A 22,305-nucleotide genomic window follows, 5' to 3' on the forward strand; every position below is an offset into this window, starting at 1 on the left:
AATCTGTCTGTTAACTTTGCTAATAAACCCATAATCATGAACAGTGCCAGTTCTGTGCAGCCATCACAATGGATGGTCAAACCCAGCAGGAAAGCAGAGCACTCTGCAAGGGGTGCTGGTGTCCGACGCGGGGGAGAAAATACATCTCTGCCTTAGAGCACCCATCCCTGGGCAGATGGGAGCTGAGTTCTCTTCTCCCTGGTGTGACTGAAAAAAGGTCAGTCGTAGACACCACACTATTTTAACAGACATACACTAAGATTTTAATACATGGAATAAATTACCCTATGCATTTTAAAATGATCAAATTGAAAGAGGTGACATGTGCACTAAAGAAGACGGGTAAATCGCATCTTCGCTGCTAATCGTGTGATAATGGTCTCAATTTAACTCAATTCCCAAAGTGTGGAGATGAGCTAGTTCGCACCTTCCCATTTTGCCAGGTGCATCACCAGCCACCCAAGGAGCACTCTCGCTCTCTGACCCTTGTTACCTGGAGCTGAATCGAACTCACAAGTTAGACACACACTGTTTTCAGTGCCCGTGCAGCCCTTCTGAATGTAAGCAGCTGCAGAAAGCTCCAGAAGCACACAGTGGAAAGACGTCTTCTTTCAGACAGCCAGGTTCACAGCCCTGACCGGCTCGCATTGCTCCTATGCAGGCATCAGTTTTACTCGAGCCATTCCATTCATGGCAAGTACATGATACTTACGGGTGGAGACTTAGTATAACCAAAAGGACACAAACAGAGAAACATAAGGCTATGTCTTGGAAGGGTCCCAGGATGTGAATTCTATGTCCCCAAAAGTGACACACCAGCTTTATCTTATACATGGTCACCACCAAAAAGCTCCTGTGAGCCCCAGGTTTCAGGGCCTCTAACAGCCTTACCACCTCACATGATAAATTACATCATGTTTCCTGAGTCTTAGTCCACATGGAGCTCCCATGGGGTCCCTCTTGTTTGGATCAACTGCCACTTGCTAGCCTCGGAGATGATCCCGGTCAAGCTAGGAAAACAGGCCAAATTGTTCCAGTGACTCCACAGCGTGCAACATCTTTAAAGAGAACTGTTCAAGTGCACTGCTGAAGGGGCAGATAGATGTAGGAGTAAAATTTCAATAAAGTTGTGTGTCTTAGCAAATACTTTTTATATTACGATAGCATTATAAGAAGTTAGGAAGAGATAATTATTAACCTTCTTAAGTAAAATGTGCCATTTATTCCAAGGATGCTGAATTTAGAAAGCCCTCATAAGCATGCTTAAATTATTATTATTATTATAAAATATTCTAAGGTATATTGAGGATAGACATGTAAAGCTAAGCTTGATATATAAAAAGGGTATTAACAGAAATGCAATTTTATAACATAAAATCCATTTTTAATAAAATTGGCAGGAGTGTTAGTATATTTTGTTCTCGTTTATGATTTTGACTACTAGCATTTTCATATTAATGTTTTCAAAAAATTATCCAATTGATCAAAACCATGGTTTATTAAGCTGATTAGGAAAGTTTTAAATGATCAAATTATAATTTATATAGTTGCTTTTTAAGTCTACAATATATATTGCTTCATATAAGACATGTCTCCTAATAAATTATTTTAAGCGTCCTCATGGTGCAGTGAATCATTACCTGGTCGCTGATTACAAGAACAGGAATTGGAACCCCCCAGCCAGGCAAAAGAAAAAGATGAGGCAGCCTGCCTCTTTAAGGGCACATTCTTGGGAACCCTAGTGGGGGTGGGGGATTCTAGTCTTATGAGTTGGAATCAAGTCAGTTGGATCAGTGGGTTTAGTAACAATTCTTATCAAATTGGCTAAGCATTCAGAAAATGAATGCCAGGTTTGCTAAAGGACAAAAATAAATAAAGAGTAGCCAGGGGACTTTCGTGTTAACCTCTGGCACATAAATAATCACATAATTTGGCACACTACATTTGGTAATGAGACAAAGCACACAGAAATCACAGCATTGAAACTAAGCGACAACATACACACTTTCACACTGAGCTCTGCGGGAGATGACAGGTGTGCTTACCAGTCCTTTGAGAAAGGAGAGAACAAATGCAAAGCAGACCTGCTCACCAGGTTTCCACACGCCCTGGAGAGAAAATGGCTGAAGGTGACTAACCTTTGCCAAGGTTACAAATTCTCAAGAGTATTTCCAATACTATAATAACCCAAGACATTTAAAAATTATTCTCGTTTCTAGAACTCCTCGTAATTTGGAGATGATAGAAGAGAAATTCAGTCTCAGGTGGAAATACTAGTGAATAGCATATGTGGTCTTGGTACAGGTTATTATTAATTCTTCATTGAAAACACGACAATAAGTCTCAGCAATGACGTCTTAACAATATTACTCCCACATCCCATGCAGCATTTGCACATATCCCTTGTGAGAGTTTGATGTTTTTCAAATTACAATAAGGAATAAAAATGGAATGAATTGTGGAAAATCCATGGTTTTCATGTGAAAAGTGCAAGGAATTCTGAAGAGCAGAAAGTTTACATAGCTATATATAGTTAAAATATTTATAAAATTTAAAATATATATAACATATTTATATATAAAGTTTATATAGAGAGAGATAAAGAGAGAAAGAGAGAGAGAGAGAAAGAGAGAGAGAGAGAGAAATTTGCTGGGAAGCATTAGTGAACTACTCAAAAAGTTAACAAAAATCACTCTTGTAATGCAATGCTTTCCTTAACTGGATAAATTTGCTTTGTTTTCCCAAGAAAGACTATGATCATCTTGTAATTCACTTAAGCAGACTGCTTGTGGCCCCATTATTTTCTAAACTCTAGAATTTCAATGGAACTAAAAGTCAGCATATAGTAAAAGACAACAATCTAAGCTCTTTCTCTGGGTTAATTATCTCTCAGACATGACATAAAACATTTTTTCTTTATTTTTGCATAATTATAAAAGAAGGAGCATTATTCAAATTTACTTTCCCTTTACCATTTCAATGTGCCACAGGAAAATAGGATAGGCCCTAGCCCCGAAATGGACACATTTTCCACCACGTCAACAAAAGCTCCTTCTTGCTGCCAAGCGCCGCTTGCTAATGGAACAGAATTATTGGATGGGCGGTGTGAATGCAGGGAACACAGAAGGCTCCTCCTTCTTTGGCTGTCACCCTGACATTGGAAGATCCGGTTGCACGATGTGAAGATAGGGAACCTGTTCAGTGAGAGAATGCTTTGAAAAATATTCTCTCACTCAGAATCTTTGATTTGACTTAGTTCCCTGCTGTCAGCTGCAGCATGCACTGTGGCCTCGCCAATTTCTATTGAAGAACCCAATACAGTGCCAGTGACGCAGCTCGAAATCTCAGAGGCAGCTAAGTTTCTTCCCTACCCTCCAATCTATACTATCGAATCAAAGTCGCCAACTTTGTGCACATTATTCCTAAAAGGACCCCATCTCCTTTCCTTCATTTCCTTGCTACCATTCAGCTTCAAAAAATTTAATAGCCACCCTTGTTACCCCAAAATCAAGTCTCTCAAGTACAATCTCCATTTATTTACCCACGTTAACCTTTACAGCTAATCCAAGCTCCGACTATGACACAAATATAGGCAGTCAACATTGATCAATGACCTCTATCACCCCTTTACATCACCTGCCACCACCGCCTACCTGCATGTGTGTGCGCGCACACGCACACAAATCTTGGAAGATATATTACAAAGTAATATTAACAAGTGCATAACTTCCTTCTATCTTTAGAGCCAATAGTTCTAGCAAGGCGTTCTAATTTGTTTTGGCTTTCTGCTACCGTTTGTAAATTGAGAAGCCATTATTTCTCCCATTTTAAAAACATTGCCAAGGCATTCGATATTAGCAAAAGGGGGAAAGAGAATTTAAAGCGACATTAAGTCCTCTGGGTCAGTCAGTTCCCAGTAAGCATGAAGATTCCTTCCACACCTCCAGAAGTTTGTATACTAAAGCAATGTTTACTTTGCATGACATTATTTTAAATGGATACCACTTTCTCATGACCATGAATGTCAAGGGGAAAAGATAAGAAAACAAATATAGAACTCATATGGCAAAGATAGTTTTATAATTATGCCCTGGGACTTGATAACATCCTATGGCTTCTGTTTTTCCCTTCTCTCCCCAGCTCACCACGTGGACCATACTTAATTGAAGTCCTCTTCACCAGCAGGCAGAGAAGACGGCAGATTGCCTTTGCCCTTGCCACCCTGTGACAGGCTCCATCAGGTGTTGTCACTCTGGAGAAGAAGTATTTCCCACCCTGTTGTAGACCTCATGCTAGCCGTCTGCACCCTAGTCAAAGGGTTCTGTTAAGAATGGTATTGGATGTAGAGCTAAAAGCTTGGGTTCAGGTCTATACTTTGGGGGGGCATGACATAACTGGATTTAATATACTCACAGTTCTTAGAGTCAGGGAGAGAGCATAATGTGACACAGAGCCACCTAAGTGGTTGCATCCTGGGACAAGGTAACAACCAGCTAGAATTCTTGGAGGGGGTTATTTATGTAGCAAGCAAGGCTGGATTAGATGGGCTTTGCAGACTTCCTGAGGACTAGATACTGTAAATTTTGTAGGTTCAGGGACTTTGGTGCTGCCCTTAATTGCTGGTTACTCAACTCTAGGATAATTACATTACCATGAGTGAGCAGTGGTCCAGGCTCTTGATAACTTGATGAAGGGGCGGAGTAGAAAGTAGATTTAACCAGTTACTCAAGAAGAGAAATAGACTGTCCCACAGCCAGGGCTTCAAAACTGAGTCCAGACAACATTTTAAGAATATTTTAGTACAAGGTGATCCTTAGGATCTTGGAATGTTATAGTTAGAGGGGGTCTGAGCAATCCAGTAAATTCCCCTTATCATCCAAATGATAGGATTTTACATTATAACTATCTAGAGTGCATGGTGTTCTATAGATCTCACTATACTTCTTACGTTGAATAAATGCCTGACTTTTCTGAGCATCCTACTTCTGATCTACCTCCACAAATAACTCACCGCCATCAAGCAGATTCAGACCACTGGCTTCACATTTCCTTCTGGACATACTTCTACAACAACACTTCTTTCCATCTCGCAGCTGACGGCTAAATTGGGAAGAAAAGTCTATGCAAGCTCGTTGCACCAGTGTCCGGGGTTTCTCCCTTCCAGTTGAGCCTTCCTGTCAGGAGGTGCATGCGGAGTCCCTCTATATCACATGGTCATATCACTAGGGGGAGCCTGTGCCCACAAAGGGGAAGCACAAACTGTGAGGATAAACTCAAAGGAGACTTGTAATTTATCTATATTCAAGACACATTCTCCAATTCAATATCAGTTTCAAGAATTAAATGAGTGGGTCAACGAGCCCCTGACTGGATGCATTTTATTCCTTGTTTTCAATAAATTTACCCAACCAATATTTAATAAGCAACTAGCATACAAAAGTCGTTATGCTATGAGCAGTTGAGCTACCAGGAAATATAAGGGAAGTTCCCTTTTTTCAATGTACACTCTTCCCGGGTGGAAAACAGATTTGTACACAGTTGTTATATTTTATTTAAGCTAAACTAGAAGTATATCATATTAATAAAGCTGTTATATAAAACAGATCCTGGTTTGAGGGGGCTTTACCAAGCACATGAAATGCACACCTTCCCTACACAATTGCTGAAGACAAATATGTGTATAAGCAAATGTATTGAAGAAAGCTGATGGTGCTCAGCTACCAAAATATACAGCATCTGGGATCTTAAAGGCTTGTAGGTAAACAAGCAGCCATCTAGCTCAGAAGCAACAACGCCCACATGGAAGAAGCGCACCAGCCTGTGTGACCATGAGGTGTCAAACAGGTCAGGTATCAGGCATCAAAGAACAAAATTCATATCATTGTAAATGAGAGTGAGTGCAGAGTGGAGACCCAAAGCCCATCTGTAGGCAACTGGACATCCCCTTATGGAAGGGTTGTAGGGAGGAGATGAGTCAGTCAGGCTGCAGGGTAGTAATGATGAAACATACAACTTTCCTCTAGTTCCTAAGTGCTTCCTCCTCACACACTATCATAATCCCAATTCTACCTTACAAATCTTGCTAGACCAGAGGATGTACACTGGTACCAATAAGAACTGGAAACAGGGAAATCAGGACAGATGATCTCTTCAGGACCAGTGGTAAGTCAGAGTGGAGATACTGGGAGGGTGGAGGAAAGGTGGGATAGAAAGGGGAACTGATTATAAGGATCTACACATGGCATCCTCCCTGGGGGATGGACAACAAAAAAGTAGGTGGAAGGAGATGTTGGACAGTGTAAGACATGACAAAATAATAACAATTTATAAATTATCAAGGGTTCGTGAGGGAGGGGGAGGGGGGAGGGAGGGGGAAATGAGGAGCTGATGCCAAGGGCTTAAGCAGAGAGCAAATGTTTTGAGAATGATGAGGGCAACGAATGTGCTTTACACAACTGATGCATGATTGTGATGAGTTATATGAACCCACAACAAAATGATTTAAAAAAAAGAGTTGTATTCAGCTATGTATACTCAACACTGTTTCCCCCCCTGTTAAAAACTCTCTAACCCACTCCCAGTATCCTCATCTCTTTTACAGAGACTATGGATGCATTGGGTTCATGTCAAGGCTAATGGTCAAATAATGGTCCAGGCTGGTGTGCTGCTTTCGTGTGGGTTTTGCTGCTTCTCAGCTAGATGGCCACTTGTTTACCTTCAAGCCTTTAAGAGCCCACCTTACTGATTTCTTGATAGTGTTTCAAAGGATAAATGCAAGCAGAGGTAAAGAAGACATGCAAGATATTGAGTACTTACTGTAACTGAAACCTTCCCTACATTATTTCAATGACTTCATGGACTTTCATTGTGGGCAGATGATTTCTGACCTTAACCAGATTCTAGTTGTGGAGACAGGTGGACCTGTAAGACCAGGCTACTCCTCCTATGGAGTCCTGGTGGCCTTGCTAATCACAAGGTCGGGGATTCAAAACCACCAGCTTTTCCAAAGGAGAATGACAAGAAGGTCTTGTAAAGGCAAAGGTGCAGTTTCACAGGGTTGACATGAGTCAGAATGCATTCAATTGTAGTGAGAGTGAAGGGACCTTGGGGTGTGGTGGTTTCTTCCTCAGGCTGATAACTTCAAGGTTTGGGATTCAAGCCCACAAATTCCCCTGGAAGAAAGACAAGGCTTTGTACTTCTATAAAGATTCACAGCCTCGGGAAACCAAGGGCAGCTATACCCTGGCCTATAGGACAGTCATGATTTGAAGTTAACTGTCCCCACACATGAGCTGGAAACAACTTGTTGGCCATGAGAAAGATCTTTATGCAAAGGCCAGGAGAATACCATATCCTAATACACAATTTTCAAACTGGCATTGACTTTGTGAGGCAACTTATCTGTGTCCTTTTATTTTTTTTTTAATTCTTCACACAGATATCTGAAATACAAGGGACCCAAACCCAAAACCCAACTCCCAGCCATGGAGTCATCCTGACTCATAATGACCCATAGGACAAGGTGGAACTGCCCCCTGAAGTATCTGGGAGTAGACAGCGCCATCTTCGTCCTACAGAGCGACTGGTGGCTGTAAACTGCTGATCCTACAGTTAGCAGGCTGCCTTGGAACCATGAGTTTATTGGCTACATGGCTAATCAACAGTCAACACAATTTGTGCTCTTACATCAGTGACATGTCTGGTTTTCCTCAAATATAACTGGCCTCTTCTATTTCACATCTCCACTCCTCCCATAAGGTCAGCAGTTCAAACCCACCAGACAGTCTGAGAGACAAAGATGAGGTTGCATAGATTGCATAAAGTTTTATAATTGGAAAGTCCAAGGAACTGTTGTACTCTGTCCTACAGGATCATTACGAGTCAGAATCTATTTAAAGGCCTTGGGTTGCTTGTTTATCACAAAAGGATCCTTATGGTTATACTGAGTCAACCCATAAAATCAAGAATGATTTCAGTATCAGCTAATTAACAACCTTAAGTCTTCTATTTGCATCAGGATTGTCCCTTGTAATATGATCTTGGTTCTTAAATGGTTTAATCTTCTCTAATCCCCTGCTAAAAATCTGTATTTCTACCCCAGATCCTTAATCAGCAAAGACTTAGGCAAAGGTCCTGGGTGATTTTTATGGACCTTGGTAAAAATTTCTGATTCAGTGTTCCCGGATCTCACTGACTGCTATCAAGTCAGTGACATGACATCAAGAATACCAGCTAATTAACAAGTTTTATTCTTCTATTCCCAACAGGAATTTCCCCTTGTGATCTAAATGATTTAATCCTCTTCAATCCCCTGTTCTTAGGTGATCTTGGTAAAAAGTAGATTCTGATTCAGTATTCCGGGGTCTCACTCACTGCCATGGAGTCGATGCTGACTTAGAGTGCACCTATCAGGCCAGGAAGGTCTGTTCCTGTGGTTTCCAAGATTGTAACTCCTCAGGGGCAGAACCCCTGACTTTGTCCTGTAGCGTGACTGACGGTTTTGACCTACCATTGCTGTTAGCGGCGCAATGCACACCCAGTATGCCATCACGGCTCCGAGGTTAGAAAGGCAAATTGTCAGCAAAATAAATGGTTTCCAAGTCCTACGTAAAACATACCATATTCAGAACCCCTTAAGATTAAGATGCGCAAGTGCTTCTGGGGCCATTATTCTATCTGGCACAGGGGCACAGTAAGATCTGTTCACGATGTGGAGGTAAGAGAGCGCTTACAACCAGGAATTTCACATGACAAACAGCTGATAATAACTTTATAAACAGAGCACACTACTCAAAAGAGTTATAATGTAGCAATCCCAAGGTAAACAGATAAATGTGAACAATTCCATATCGTTCCTGAAAAGAGGATGGGCTCGTTTTCAGAAAATCTCATTTAAAACTTTCTTCGATAGCAGTAACAGTCTATTAGGACAGGCATCAGATTCCTAATCAACACTGTGGAAGGGCCTGGCCTGTTGTATACCCAGAGCAATATCAATAAACAAATTACACTAAATCATGAGTATGGGATTTCTTGGTAAGTGCTAAAGCCCTGTGTGAATAAAATATGACTAAAAATAAATTCTAATATGATCATTTTAATTAAAGTAATTGTTAAAGGTACCATTGATGCAGAGAACATAATAAAATTACCAGTTATGTTAAAACCAACATTCATATTAATTAGTCAATAAACAACACCACCAATAACAATAACAAAAAAGTTGCCGTCGAGTCAATTCTAACTCAAGGCAATCCCCTCTGTGTACTTCAGAGCAGAGCAGCTTTCCAGAGTTTTCAGTAGCTGAGATCTGTCAGTGGTAGAGGCCCAGGTCTTCCAAAGTTACTGAGTGGATTTAAACCACCTATCTTTGGCTTAGTAGCCAAGACTGTAAGCATGCCATAATAACAATACATTTCTAGTATTTCATTTGAAACCTGGCAGCTTTTGAAGAAGCAAAGGCCTTTATTCAGCTCCGTTTTATAGGCATAGAACATAAGGCTTAACCTCTTAGGCAGCACCACACAGACTATGGATTGAGGAAAGGAATAGAAGTCAAATGCCTATTTTAAGATCAGCTACAGATTTTTTCAGAGATTTAACTACAGCAAAGGCAGTATTATCTTTCACATTCAGATCCACCAAATCACAAAAGCAGGAAACAGAATAATTTTCTAGACAAGGAATAAATATTACACAGCAAAGGTACTCACAAAGCAGCACTACTGGCACGGAGTTTTAGAGTCCTCTGGTTTCCAAGAGTCCCGTGTCTATGGTTTCTCCAGAAAACATCACATTCAGATCAACTCCTAGAAGAATCCAAGAATAGAGAAACCATCTAAATGCTGAGAAGCTTACCTAAAAATATGAGAAGTATGCTACTGGATATCTACAGGGCTTCTGCCAGAGTATGTAGTGTTCAACTACACCGGCTGAAACAGCTCTGTGGACGTGCTTTACATTTCCAAGATGTGGTTTAAAGACTCCCCTCTCGATGCTAACTAATCCATATCACACATGACCATATGTCCTGAGTTTATTTGTAAGCATTATTTGATTCTAAATCCAATTTCCCAATGCACATTGTAGTTATGCCATATAAAAAATCTGTGCGATTAATTTCAAACCAGTCTCTAGAAATTAAAACTATAAATGCTTTGAACTTTTGGGTGATTTCCCCCTCTCTACTTTTGATAAAGTGATGTGTGTGCATGTGTGTGTGTGCGTGTGTGTGTGTGTGCATGGGTGTGTGAGTGTTTAGAAAGTAATCACCTGAAATATTTACATAGTTGTTGTAAAACTTTATTTATATTAAAATAATTTTAAAACTAAAGAATCATGTCTTAATGAAAGTTTTTTTTGTATATTTTTAATTGAAAGAAGTTGTCCTACTACAAAGAAAGGCAGCTGAAGTACGGAAATACTGGAAATGCACTTCAAGTAAATAATCAAAACGTTAACTATTAATTATTGAATTCCCTTTGATTACATAGGTTTGAAATAAGATATTAAATATGTGCTTGACTCTCTTACAAAAAAGAAATAAAGGAACTATAGATGAAGTGGTATTTGCCTTAAGCATGTGACTATTGACTCATGTAATACTTTAAAAATACTTAGCACAGAGTTTGGCAGGAGTGTAATAATAAACATAATTTTTATAATTGTTAGCTACTACTTAAGAAAGTGAAAAACACCTCATAAAAACATCTGATAAATATTAGTTTCCTACTGGTTCCTTGCTTTAAAAATATGAATTTATTTAAATATATGAGACCTCATATTATTTTACTGAACCAAACATGGCTTCCTGTCTTAAGTAAATATGATCATGAAAACCTAGATTGTTTGACAAAGATTGTTAAAAAATATTTCACATGGGCCAGGATGGATATTTTATAGGAAAAGTCAGTAATTTAGGTAGAATTCAAAGTGTTACTGGATTTCATCAGAAACACACAATGAAAGGAATTCTAGATCAATAATTAATACACTTATTTTGTAGCATCCAAAACTATAAGCAGATTATGGACACATTATTTTCTACAATTTAGTAAATATCATACAAATGATCAGTTCTACATATGAAGAAACTCCTTGTTGTGAAAGCTGGATTCATTTTAATTTAGACTCAAAGTAGGAAAAAGAATTCTATCACTCAGAATAAGTTAAATTTATTTACATAGTAAATATTTTAAGGACCCAGCATTTTACTGCAATTAGCTGTTGTTTCGTTGATGATCACTGAAATATATAATTTTTAACCTACTTCATGCTATTTTTAATGCTATTTTCTCACAAACTTTTGAAGCCCCTTCACATTAGTATGATTTACTAAACTCCACTTTGGTCTGCATCATTACGTTGCTTACCCAGGCCTACAAATCCAAGTCCCCCCTTATTTTGTTGCTCATGTAAAATAAAATTACATTGTTTTCCTCTGGAAATTCTCTGAGTTTCCGCAGGAACATGAGACCATCAGAAACCATTGTAATTCATAGCTTTTGCTGTTTCTGTGTCTGTCAAAATAGGGTTGCAAAAGTCTTCTCATTGGTTTTGGGGAAGATTAACATTTTTTTTTTAGGTTTCAGAAAATGGCCATTAAATGTTTATGTTTATGGGTCACTATGTAAAAATTAAGATGTTATTTTACAGTTAAAATGGTTATATCTACCAAATCCAGATCTATTTTAAGTAAAGAAAAAGAGAGACTGAGAAAGCAAAATAGAGGTGGTTAAAATTAAATCAAATGACATTTTTCCGTCATTTTCACTTAGTACAACACTGAGTAATTAAGACCTTCTGAAACATACAAGTCTAAATCATAGATGGATTTTACAAAATGTTTTGCTTAAGAAAACCACTTGTTTTGTAGTCTCCATAATGTAAAAACAATTACCAAAAGGACATTCTGTCTACAATTTATTCCTCTCAAGTCTATAAACTAAGAGAAATTTCTCAGTTCATTATACTTAAAATCCATCAACTTAAGAAGAAAAAGCAAAAAAATTAGGATTCTCTAAGTCTTTGAAAGACTAAATTATTCTCTAATATCTTATCCAATCATCAGGGAAATTTTATACTTTTAATTCTGTAATTTTACAGGCTGTTATTTAGATATTTTAAATGGCCATACTGCTAGAAAGGACCAGCAACTAATTCAATATAATTATTTTCATGCTCAATGGTGCCTGGAAGTTCCATGTCTGTCTGTGATCATGACATAATTAGTTGATTGAGGAATGTTAGTTACAATCAAAGCTCATCACCCAGGCAGCGGTATGCTTAAGGTACAGCAGGTATGGCACATACCATGGGCTCACCTGCAGGGGGATTTCTATTAACCCAGCAGTTTCTATTAACTCAGTTATATCCAATATGCACCCTCTTCAAGTAAGGTAGCCATCCAGAGATATATCAAAGAGGAATGAAATGCAAACACACTGCCATCGAGTAGATTCTGACTCATAAGCGACCCTAAAGAGTAGAACTGCCCCTGTGGGTTCTGCAGACCCTAAATCTTTATGGGAGTAGAAAGCCTCATCTTTCTCTTGTTGAGCAACTAGTGGTTTTGAGCTACTGACCTCGCAGTTATCAGTCCAATGTGTAACCCACTATACTCCCAAGGGCTCCTGGAGACGTGTAGAGCTCTCCTCTGCCATCGGAATCAAAACGACCCTATAGGGCATAGTAGAACATATCCCTTATGTTTTGGAGACTGTAGCTCCTTATGGGAGTAGAGGGGTAATAGAGAGAGTGCTTGGCTCCAAGACACAAGTTCAGGGGTAAGGAACACCTTGTAAGTTTCAGAATGATGTTTCAAAGCACCGTAAACATGAAAGGCATTATGATGCCTGACACTGTCAAGGTCATCAATGTCAATTCATCTTGACATGAGGTTGGAGAGAGACTGGAGTATAATTCAGAGATTGTTCTGGAAGCTAGTTACTCTTGCCTAGCACCAGGCCAAAGGTCTATAATTTTTTTCTCACTTATGGACAAACTTTAATCAATCAATCAATAAAATATATTTTGACAAGATATTTCCTGGAAAATGTAAAAGAGAAAAATATATGACAAAAACCAAAAAATTGCATCACCTGAGATTGTCAATTTTATTGCTATATCTGAAAAAGTAGGCAAAAATTCTTCAAAATAAAACATAGAAACTATATTAAAGCTAAATATGAGTATGTAGCATTCTATAAATGCACACTCAAAAAGTTTTCAGTAATGGCAGCAGATAATCTTAGGGGACAGATTTTTTCCTTTAACTTTATATCCTCTTCTCATGTTTGCACACCCTTCAGAACTTAAGAAAAACTTATTTGAAGGAAATAGCCAATAGTATACCAATCATAGTCCGTGGTTCATGACAGCTTTTAGCATGCATAATAATTTTTTTAAATAACTGGAAAAAATCTATTGGGATCTTCAAATTTCCTGTTTCATTTTCTTTACTCCTAAGCCTGGAAGAGATGAGCTCTCTGTTTGTTTGGAAGCAGAGGGCAAACACTCTATGAAAAGCAGAACTTAAAGTGAGTGACTAATGACCAAGACAACAAAGGAAGGTACACTCATGTCAGCTGCTCAGTGGCTGAGCTGACCTCTAAGGTTGAAGGATATGAGGGCTTTGTGACAAAGTCTGAGAATAGCATTACTTGTGCAGGTAAATAAATGATAGGCACGAGACACGTCATACCCTTAGATATCCAATAACACTTCCATTGTTTGATGTTTACTCAACCACCAGAGGTGATCTGTGAAAGTCACAGGAAGTAGATTATCTAAAGCTCTGTTACATACAAGTCCAGAACCAGAACGAGAATGCACAGTTAAAGTACACGAACATTTTAACAGCGGGCTTCGTGATCACACAGGCTGGTGTGCTTCTTCCATGTGACCTTTGTTGCTTCTCAGCTAGATGGTCGCTTGTTTATCTTCAAGTCTTTAAGACCCCAGATGTTTTCTCTTTTGATAGCTGGACACCATCAGCTTTCTTCACATTTGCAATGCACCCACTTTGTCTTCAGCATTCGTGTGGGGAAGCTGAGCATCATGGAATGTCAGGTTATTAGAACAAAGTGTTCTTGTGTTGAGGGAGTACTTGAGGTCCAATGTCAGTCTGCTATCTTGATACTTAACATATAAATATATATACATAGATCTATTTCCCTATTGTTTTATATATTTACATATGTACTTGCCTATATTAAGACCTCTATACATGTCCTTGGCCTACTAGTTCTGTCCTCTATTTCCTTTTACATTCCTCTTGTCCCACAATCATGTTTGGCCTTCATTCAGGTTTCAGTAATTCCTTTAGGGTACATTGCCCTTGATCAAGCCCTAACAGGCATCATATACCCTCAATGTCATTAATTTTAAATCACTTATTGTTCCCTTGTCCCTGGGTTTGTTAACACCCCCTTCCTTTCCCGCTGCCTCTCCCTGTACCATGTACCCTCAGTCCTGTTGTTTTCTCCTCCGGATTTATTACCCACATATCTTATCTAGATAGACATACACAGACAGTCATATGCACAAAAACAAGGCAGAGCAAAACAAAACAACAAAGGAAAACAAAAAACCCAAACAACAACTACAAAAAAAAGCCTATAAATAGTTGCAGGTCTGTTTGTTGACTGTTCAGAGTGTTTTCTGGTACAGTCTGATGGGGTGCCACACTCTGGCTCCAAAGTCTATTTTTAGTATTACCTGGGGGGTTTCATGGCTTTGCTCCTATTGCTGCCCTGTTTCATGCCCTTAGCATTTGCCTCTGGTCAGATCGAGCACAATTCCCACACTGTGCCTCCTGTGTTGTCCCTCATAGCACTGTGGGTCAGAAGGGACGTCTTGTCTCGTGGTGGAGCCAGCCCTATGGTCCTCTCTGTGCAATGGCTGCTCTGAGCAGGAATATCCCTCGGGGATTGGTGGGCCAGGGTGTGTTCCACGCTCTCTCCTTCCCTCTTCATTTGCTCCTGTGTGCCCTGATCAGATGCGCCCCTCTCCCTGAGCTGTAGCCTCATTGATGTCTTCTGAAGTGAATTCCTCTGAGGGGAGGGTGTCCACATAGTTGGAATTGGGGCTGGCCCCACAGATTTCTCTACTTTTACAAGGACATATAGCCTCATCTTTCTCCTGTGGAGCAGCTAGTAGATTCAAGTCACTGACATTATGGTCAGCAGCACAATACTAAACTCACTAAGCCACTAAATAGGTCAAAATAAGTAGCTTAACCCTAAACAAGAAGAAAAGCAGGATCAAAAGAAGTGCACCAGGAAATAAAAAAACAAACAAATCACTACCAGTGAGTGAATTCCAACTCATAACGGTCCTATGTAGTGTTTCCTAAGCTATAAATCTTTGCAGGCACAGTCAGCCTCAGCGTTCTCCCACCAAGCAGCCAGTGGGTTGGAAGCACTGACCATTTGGCTACCAGTCCAATGCTTACCCAACAATACCACCACAGTTCACCCTAACAGGAAAGAATAAATATTAGAGCAGAAATAAATGAAAAAGAAAAGAAAATCTGTAGGGAGTATCAACAAATCTAGGAAATTGTTCTTGAAAATGATCAATAAAATTGACAAGCCACTGGCATAATTAACAAAGGAAATTGATGTAAATATGAAAATAACCAAAATAAGATAGGTGATAATACAACAGATTCAAATGAGTTTAAAAGTATTACAACAGGTCAGGGGGAATTGGGTATCTAATAATAAAGAATACAAGAAGGAAGAAACTTCTAAAATTGACTGTGGTGATGACTGCATAACTTTTTAGTATTTTTAAAACACTGAGTTATATCATATGTGAATTATATGTCAATAAAACTGTTAAAATAAACAAAATAAAGTAAAAATAAACAAAATGAAGTCAAAATAGGTTACACCCCTGCAAAATAGACCAGAATAAATATATAATGAAAAAATGCTCTCAAACAAATTTGAAAATAAATTTCAATAAAATTGAAGTAATCAACAAATTTCTAGAAGCGCACTACCTAACTAACCAAAACAGTAGCACAAATAAAGAAAATAGAAAAAGACTGGTGATGTTACAAACCCACCCAACTCCCTGCCCCCCAAAAGTCCTAGTCTAGGCAGTTTCATTGGAGAAAACTATCAAATATTCAGAGAAGAGGTGACACCAGTTCTACTCAAACTATTCAAGAACATGGACAAAGAAGAAAGATTCAAATCCACTGTTTGTTGCCAGTGTAACCCTGATACCAACTCCAGGCAAAGGCACCACTACAAAAGAAAGTTACAGATCAATACACAACATCGAAGAAATGATGAAGTAAAAGAGAGCAGGAATTGTTACAGGCCACCTGGAGAACACAAAGCAGAATGTTATAAAGAAATTATAACAGAATGAAATTATAACCGAATGAAATTATAACAGGCCACCTGGAATACACAAAGCAGAATGTTATCATAGAAAGCTAAGAGGAAGAACACGCTTAGCATGCCTCAAATCTAAAGAATTGAAGGGAAAATGTAAACCTTGAGTTAGAACGGTGAAGGATTCCCTGAGCAACATGAGGAAGGATGCAGGAAACAGCAAAAGAAGATGCAAGGAACAGAGAGTCACTGCACCAAAGAACTGGTCGACATTCAACCATTTCGAGGGGGAGCATAACATCAAGAACCAATCAATGGTAATAAAGAAAGAAGTCCAAGCTGCACTGAAGACATTTGCAAACAACAAGGCACTTGGAATTGACAGAATGCCAATAGAAATGTTTAAGCAAGCTAATGAAGGGACTGAAAGCATACTCTTGCCTGGACCAAGAAATGTGGAGGACAACTACCTGCCCCTCAATTGGAAGAGTTCCATATTTGTGTGCATGCCAAATAAAGGTGATCCAACAGAATGGGACATTACAAAACAATCTCATGAACATCACATATCTGATTTCTTCCAGCTCCCAAAGCTGATGGCCATAAGCCAGAGGTCAGACATGCCTCCTCTTCATCAACTCTATATCCTCCAGCACTCTACTTCTGTGGCTAGCCTGGATAATTCACTGTGATGGCCACACAGAACTCACAGGTGATACTCACAATTATGGAGTTTATTAGGGAGGTTATCCAGGGACAATTTTCAGTTGAAAAGTGTCCAAAAATAGGGTTATTCACTCAGAAAAGCATCTTCTCTGCTGTGCCCACAGGTAAGCCTGGGATCCTCAGTCTCCTTGCCTAGATTGTGTCTTGCTTAGCCAATGTTATAAAACTCCTTTGAGACAGCTAGTAAATGACCAAAGAGCAGGCCATTCCACCTTGAGCCTCAACACGAGGTTGCTCAGCTCCAGCTCCAGGCATCAGCAAACCACATTCTCCCAATTAAGTGCCCAGAGGCACCTGACTACACAAGCCATCCTCCTGTCCCAAAGCACTTAGAACCTTACTCATTCTCCGAGCTAGGAAGCCCACCACTCTGTCTCACGCTCTGGCTCCGTCTGCTGCTGCTGTTCCTCTACAGCTGGTCTGGTGTCAGAGGTGTCTTGGGATCAGGATGATTCGATGCCCAGGGATATCAGGTCCGCAGGGTGCATACTAATCATGGTTATTATTCTCTCGCTTGCGGGTTTGAGACTTCCTTTTGCTGAGATGGTTTATTTTATATCTAGCAGGATGGGAACCCTAATTAATCCTGCCAACACTCAGAGTTGAATCACAAATCTATTCAGTTTATTCCCCCACTTGCTTACGCAGACCCATCAGGAAAATGAAGGTCCGTTGGAAGGAGTTATCAAAGGCTAGAAGGGGCCCTATTGGCAAAGTGGGCTCAGAGTTGGGCTGCTAACCGCAAGGCCAGCCTTACTCTAAGGGGGAAAGAGGACGGTTCTCCTTCCATAAAGACCTAGTCTCAGAAACCCATCAGCACAGTTCCGCCCCGTCCCACACAGCTGTTATGAATGGGAATCTGCTGCTGGCAGTAAGTCGAGTAACAAAGACTCTGGCTCGAGAGCCATATTAAATATTTCACTGCACTCGAGACTATGAGTCAATACTAACTCACAGGCACCTATCAATGACAATAATCCCTCACGAATATACAAAAATTCTTAACCACATTCTAGATCATAGAATTCAACAGCATGAAAAAGTAATAATTAAATGAGACATATACCAGGGATAAAAAGACCCATTGGGGGAGGGGGGTTATCAATCAACACAATCCTCTATATAACTAAAACAAATAAAAGAATCACATGATCATATCAATCCATGACGAAAAAGCGTTTGATGAAATGCAACACCTTTTCGTGCTATAATTCTAAGCAAAGCAAAAATAGATGGACAATTCCTCACATAATGAGCATATGAAAAACCGGCAACCAACATTACTCAGTAGAGAAGGTTGAGAATCCGAGAAAGACAAAAAAATGGATCTTATCCCTGTTCTTATTCTCTCTTTTACCAAAAGTGCCAACTACAACATTAAGTCAAAAATGAGAAATAAAGGGGTCCAAATCTTATTTGTAGATGATATGATCCTACTAATAAAAAATCCTTAAGATTCTGCCACAAAGTTTCTGTAACTAATAGGAGGATTTAGCAAAGTGGCAGATTGTGAGTTCAACGAAAATCAGTTGGGGTTTTCTAACGCTAAGTAGCAGGACTTTGAAAAGGAAATTGAGAAATCAATAGCATTTACAACAGTCCCCAAAAGGATAAAATACCTGGGAACAAACCCAAACAGAGAGGCATAAGACTTACACAAGGAAAACTGTAAAACACGTCTGCAAAAAATTTAAAGAGATCTACGTAAACGAAAAACACGGCATGTTCATAAATTGGAAGACTTAACATATTGATATGTAAATATTACTTCTTTATTCTAAAGCTCCACTATATAAAATATTCTTGGTCTCTACTCTCCTTGTTGGCCCTGAGGGGTTTATTTATCCTGGATTTCCTGTGTTCCCAGCTCTTATCTGTAGCTATATATGCATGTTCTGATAGAATCCGATTTGTAAATTAGAATTGAGGTCGTAATAGTGAGGGGAAGGAAGCACCAAAGAATTAGAGGAAAGTTTCATTGGCCAAAAATGAGAGTAGATATTCCAGGAGGATTAGGGGACGGTGGGGGGAGTGAGGGGAATCAATCACAAGGATCATACTATAACACCCCCCCAGGGGCAAGAATAACAGAAAAGTGGGTGGGGGTGATGGGGGATGATGTCAGATATGAAAATAATCATCTATAACTTATCAAGGGTTCATGAGGAAGGGCAGGTGGAGGAGGGAGGGGAAAGAAATGGACAGCTGATATCAGGGGCTCAAGTGGGAAGAGAATGCTTTGAAAAAGATGATGGCAGCATATGTGCAAATGTGCTTGACACACAGGATGAATGTATGGATTGTGATACGAGATGTAAGAGCCCCCAATAAAAGAATTGTAAAAATATTCATGATCCATATTCACGTACTTTGATCTAAGCAGCTAGCCATACAATTCATGTCTTCCATCTCAGTAACATATTTCCAACTCTTTAGCTTGAACCTTCATGGCCACCATGAACATGTCTACCAGCACGTGAGGAAAGAAATCACTTGGTTCTTCAATGCACAGCCTTTGTAACTTCAACCATGTAACTAGATAGTAGCATGTCATTCTACTGAGTATAAAAATGAGCCATTTCAGAAGTAGAAATTATTACACATTCACAGATTTCAGATGTATAAGGATTCCCAATGCCTCTGCAGTAATCTTTTCAGAAAATCTTGGTACCCTCCTCCCCTCTGCATTAGTTCTAACCCATTTCCCCTCTCTTCAAGTGCCCTAACCATCCCCAGTCACTCTTTCAGGTCACTGGAGAAAATAAAAGCCACCATTTCAGGAAGCAATTCCCAAGCTTCTAGGTTACCAGTGTCTATTTCTTTATCTCTGTTAGTCCGTCCTGTAGGCTTTTCACTCTGGACTGCCTGACCTGCTGCACTGACGCTGGAAGCGATGCTGGCATTTCAGACACCAGCAGTTCACTCAGGGTGTACTAGCTTCAACAGAATTCCCAATCAAGCACAGACTGGAAACGCAGGCTTGGCCATCTACTTCTTAAAGTTAGCCTATTAAAAATCTTATGAATCAGAACAAGCACTGTCTGATTCTCTTACTTTGAGAACATCATCAGGAAGGATCACTCACTGGAGGGAACCTCACTTTCTGCTCAGCGGGGCCAACAAAGGAGAGACACCCTAGTGAGATGGACTAGGAAAACATCGACCACTAGGGATTCAAACACACTGATGCGTTGACAGGGCAACATTTCTTCTCCTGGCATGGAAGGTTCACGAATTGGGGTTCACTTGATGAAAGCAAGCTATCACGATCACGCCTTTGTTCATTTCTTTCTACCTAACAGTGGAGGTGAGGTTCTTCTTCTTTATCAAGCATGACCTCCCTGGTGTTGGATCATTATTTCATCATGACCATTGATGATTTTGCTGTTTGATGTGACCCTCCAGTCTTCGGCCTTCTCCAATGTCACTTTGTCCCTTGTACTCCTAAAAACACGGACACCATTTCACTTACCCCTCGTTATTCCATCCCTGATATGTTTCGTGAGCGCGGTCTTTCGGATCCTGGTGTATTACTGAGTGTCCGCCCCTATTAAGGAATGCTCGTCTTCACTTCTGTTAGACCAAGTTCTATATATTCTTCAAGAACAAACTTAGGAGTTGCCCCTCCAAGAGTTAAACATGTTTTATCATGTACTGACATGATAAAAACCTTTGAGGAGAGGCGATAAAATAGGAAGACTCATGGTGTCCCGAATTGATGGATGTTCATATGCTTCCGTTATGATGTTGAATTTCTTGTTTCATTCCTACCTTTCACATACAGTCACACTTAATTCAGGAAAAGCTTTCCAACTGCTAGCTGACAGCCAAGAAATAGTCTTATGTCTTTCAGATCCTCAGACAGTTACAAAAATCTCTTCAACTGTCAAGAAATTATCAGTTTCCCACCTGTTTATGAAGAGATTTTTTAAATACCTGGGGTGCAAGACAAATCAAGTTACAGTTATTGCAACAAACTTGTTGACAAGAAAATCAAAATAAAATAAATAGATCCTTTGTTTTATTTATTTTGCTACATTTTCTACAAATTCCTTAATACCAGTGAGTCAAGATATTATAATAAAAGTAAGTCAAGGATTTCTTAACCCTTGGCAGATTTCTGCTTTGGTGCTACAAAGCTGTGACCTAAGTTGTTATGGCTGACCCAGAAAAGGTACACATTGCTTTGCTTTGCTTTCCTTTGTTGTAATCGTTGTTGCTTGTGGGCTTTTTGTGCCTTGTGTTGTTTTGTTTTGTTTCCTTTTATTTTGTTCGGTTTGCTGCCCAGCTGTATTGCGTTGTGGTTGCTGTTGACTCCTAGCGATTCTACAGGAAGGCCGTAATTGAATCGCTTCTTAGACATTCCAGAGATGAACGTTCTACAAAATCCTTTTCTCGCCTGGAGCCACTGGTAGCTTCAAACCTTTACCTTTTGGTTACCACAAAGATGCTTGTCCAGTGTCCAGTTAGTGTTCATTAGGAAGCAGTAAATCAAAGAGATTCTCCTTATGGCAAACGTTATCAGTATCTGAATCCAAATAATCAAAGTTACTGAATTTTCTGTCCATATTTTGCCTGCAAAATCTCAAAGTTGCAGCCGGATTAGTCGGGTTTTCTAGAGAGCTGGTTAGTAACCATCTCTGAGGACATTTCAGCTTCTTTTATGAACGGTTTGCTATCACGCACTGTTTAGACAGCTCCAGAGTCACCTTCCAACAATGAGATATAGATGTGAAATTCGGTAAATTCTCAAAACCTGTCAGGTTTAATACCACAATTTTCTTCACAAATGCCACACAGTTCACCAAAATGTGCCCTGTGCTGTGAGAAGGCTGCTGAAAGACCAATGTTTTCAAGGTGCCCAGCTTGATTACACCAGGGTGGCACCACTTACCTGAAGCTATTTTAAGCATCTTCTTGGATTGCAGTGCACTATACTGTAAATCTAATTACATTTGCCCATGGGAAGCTAGTACATATGAGCACTCCTCTGTAATCTGCTTAACAAAAGGCACTGGATTTTTCTTCATGGCATTTATCAAAATTATTGTATGGTTATTTATGTTTCCAAAGCCTGTCTCATCCACTTTAAATTCCATAAGGGCAAAAAGATGTATTGGAGATGCAGTTCTTCACACAGTGCTCAGATGCCCAATACATATTTGATGTATGAATGAACAACCATATAAGAAATGATTAAATGTATATGTATTTATGTCTGTCACTT

General features: G+C 39.5%; 1 protein-coding gene across 2 annotated transcripts in view; it reads right to left on the bottom strand.

Annotated features, from left to right (window-relative positions):
• Positions 1 to 22,305, bottom strand: part of SLC16A7 (solute carrier family 16 member 7) — a 213,503-nt gene that overhangs the window by 131,474 nt on the left and 59,724 nt on the right. The window contains exon 2 of one of the 2 annotated variants that reach the window (XM_075551356.1): positions 9,714 to 9,809. The exons of the other annotated variant lie outside the window; for it this stretch is intronic. The gene's annotated coding sequence lies outside the window, so the exon portion shown is untranslated. The remainder of the gene's footprint in view (positions 1 to 9,713; positions 9,810 to 22,305) is intronic. 2 annotated transcript variants of the gene reach the window in all.

Source organism: Tenrec ecaudatus, chromosome 6 (genome assembly GCF_050624435.1).
Source record: "Tenrec ecaudatus isolate mTenEca1 chromosome 6, mTenEca1.hap1, whole genome shotgun sequence".
NCBI lineage: Eukaryota > Metazoa > Chordata > Mammalia > Afrosoricida > Tenrecidae > Tenrec > Tenrec ecaudatus.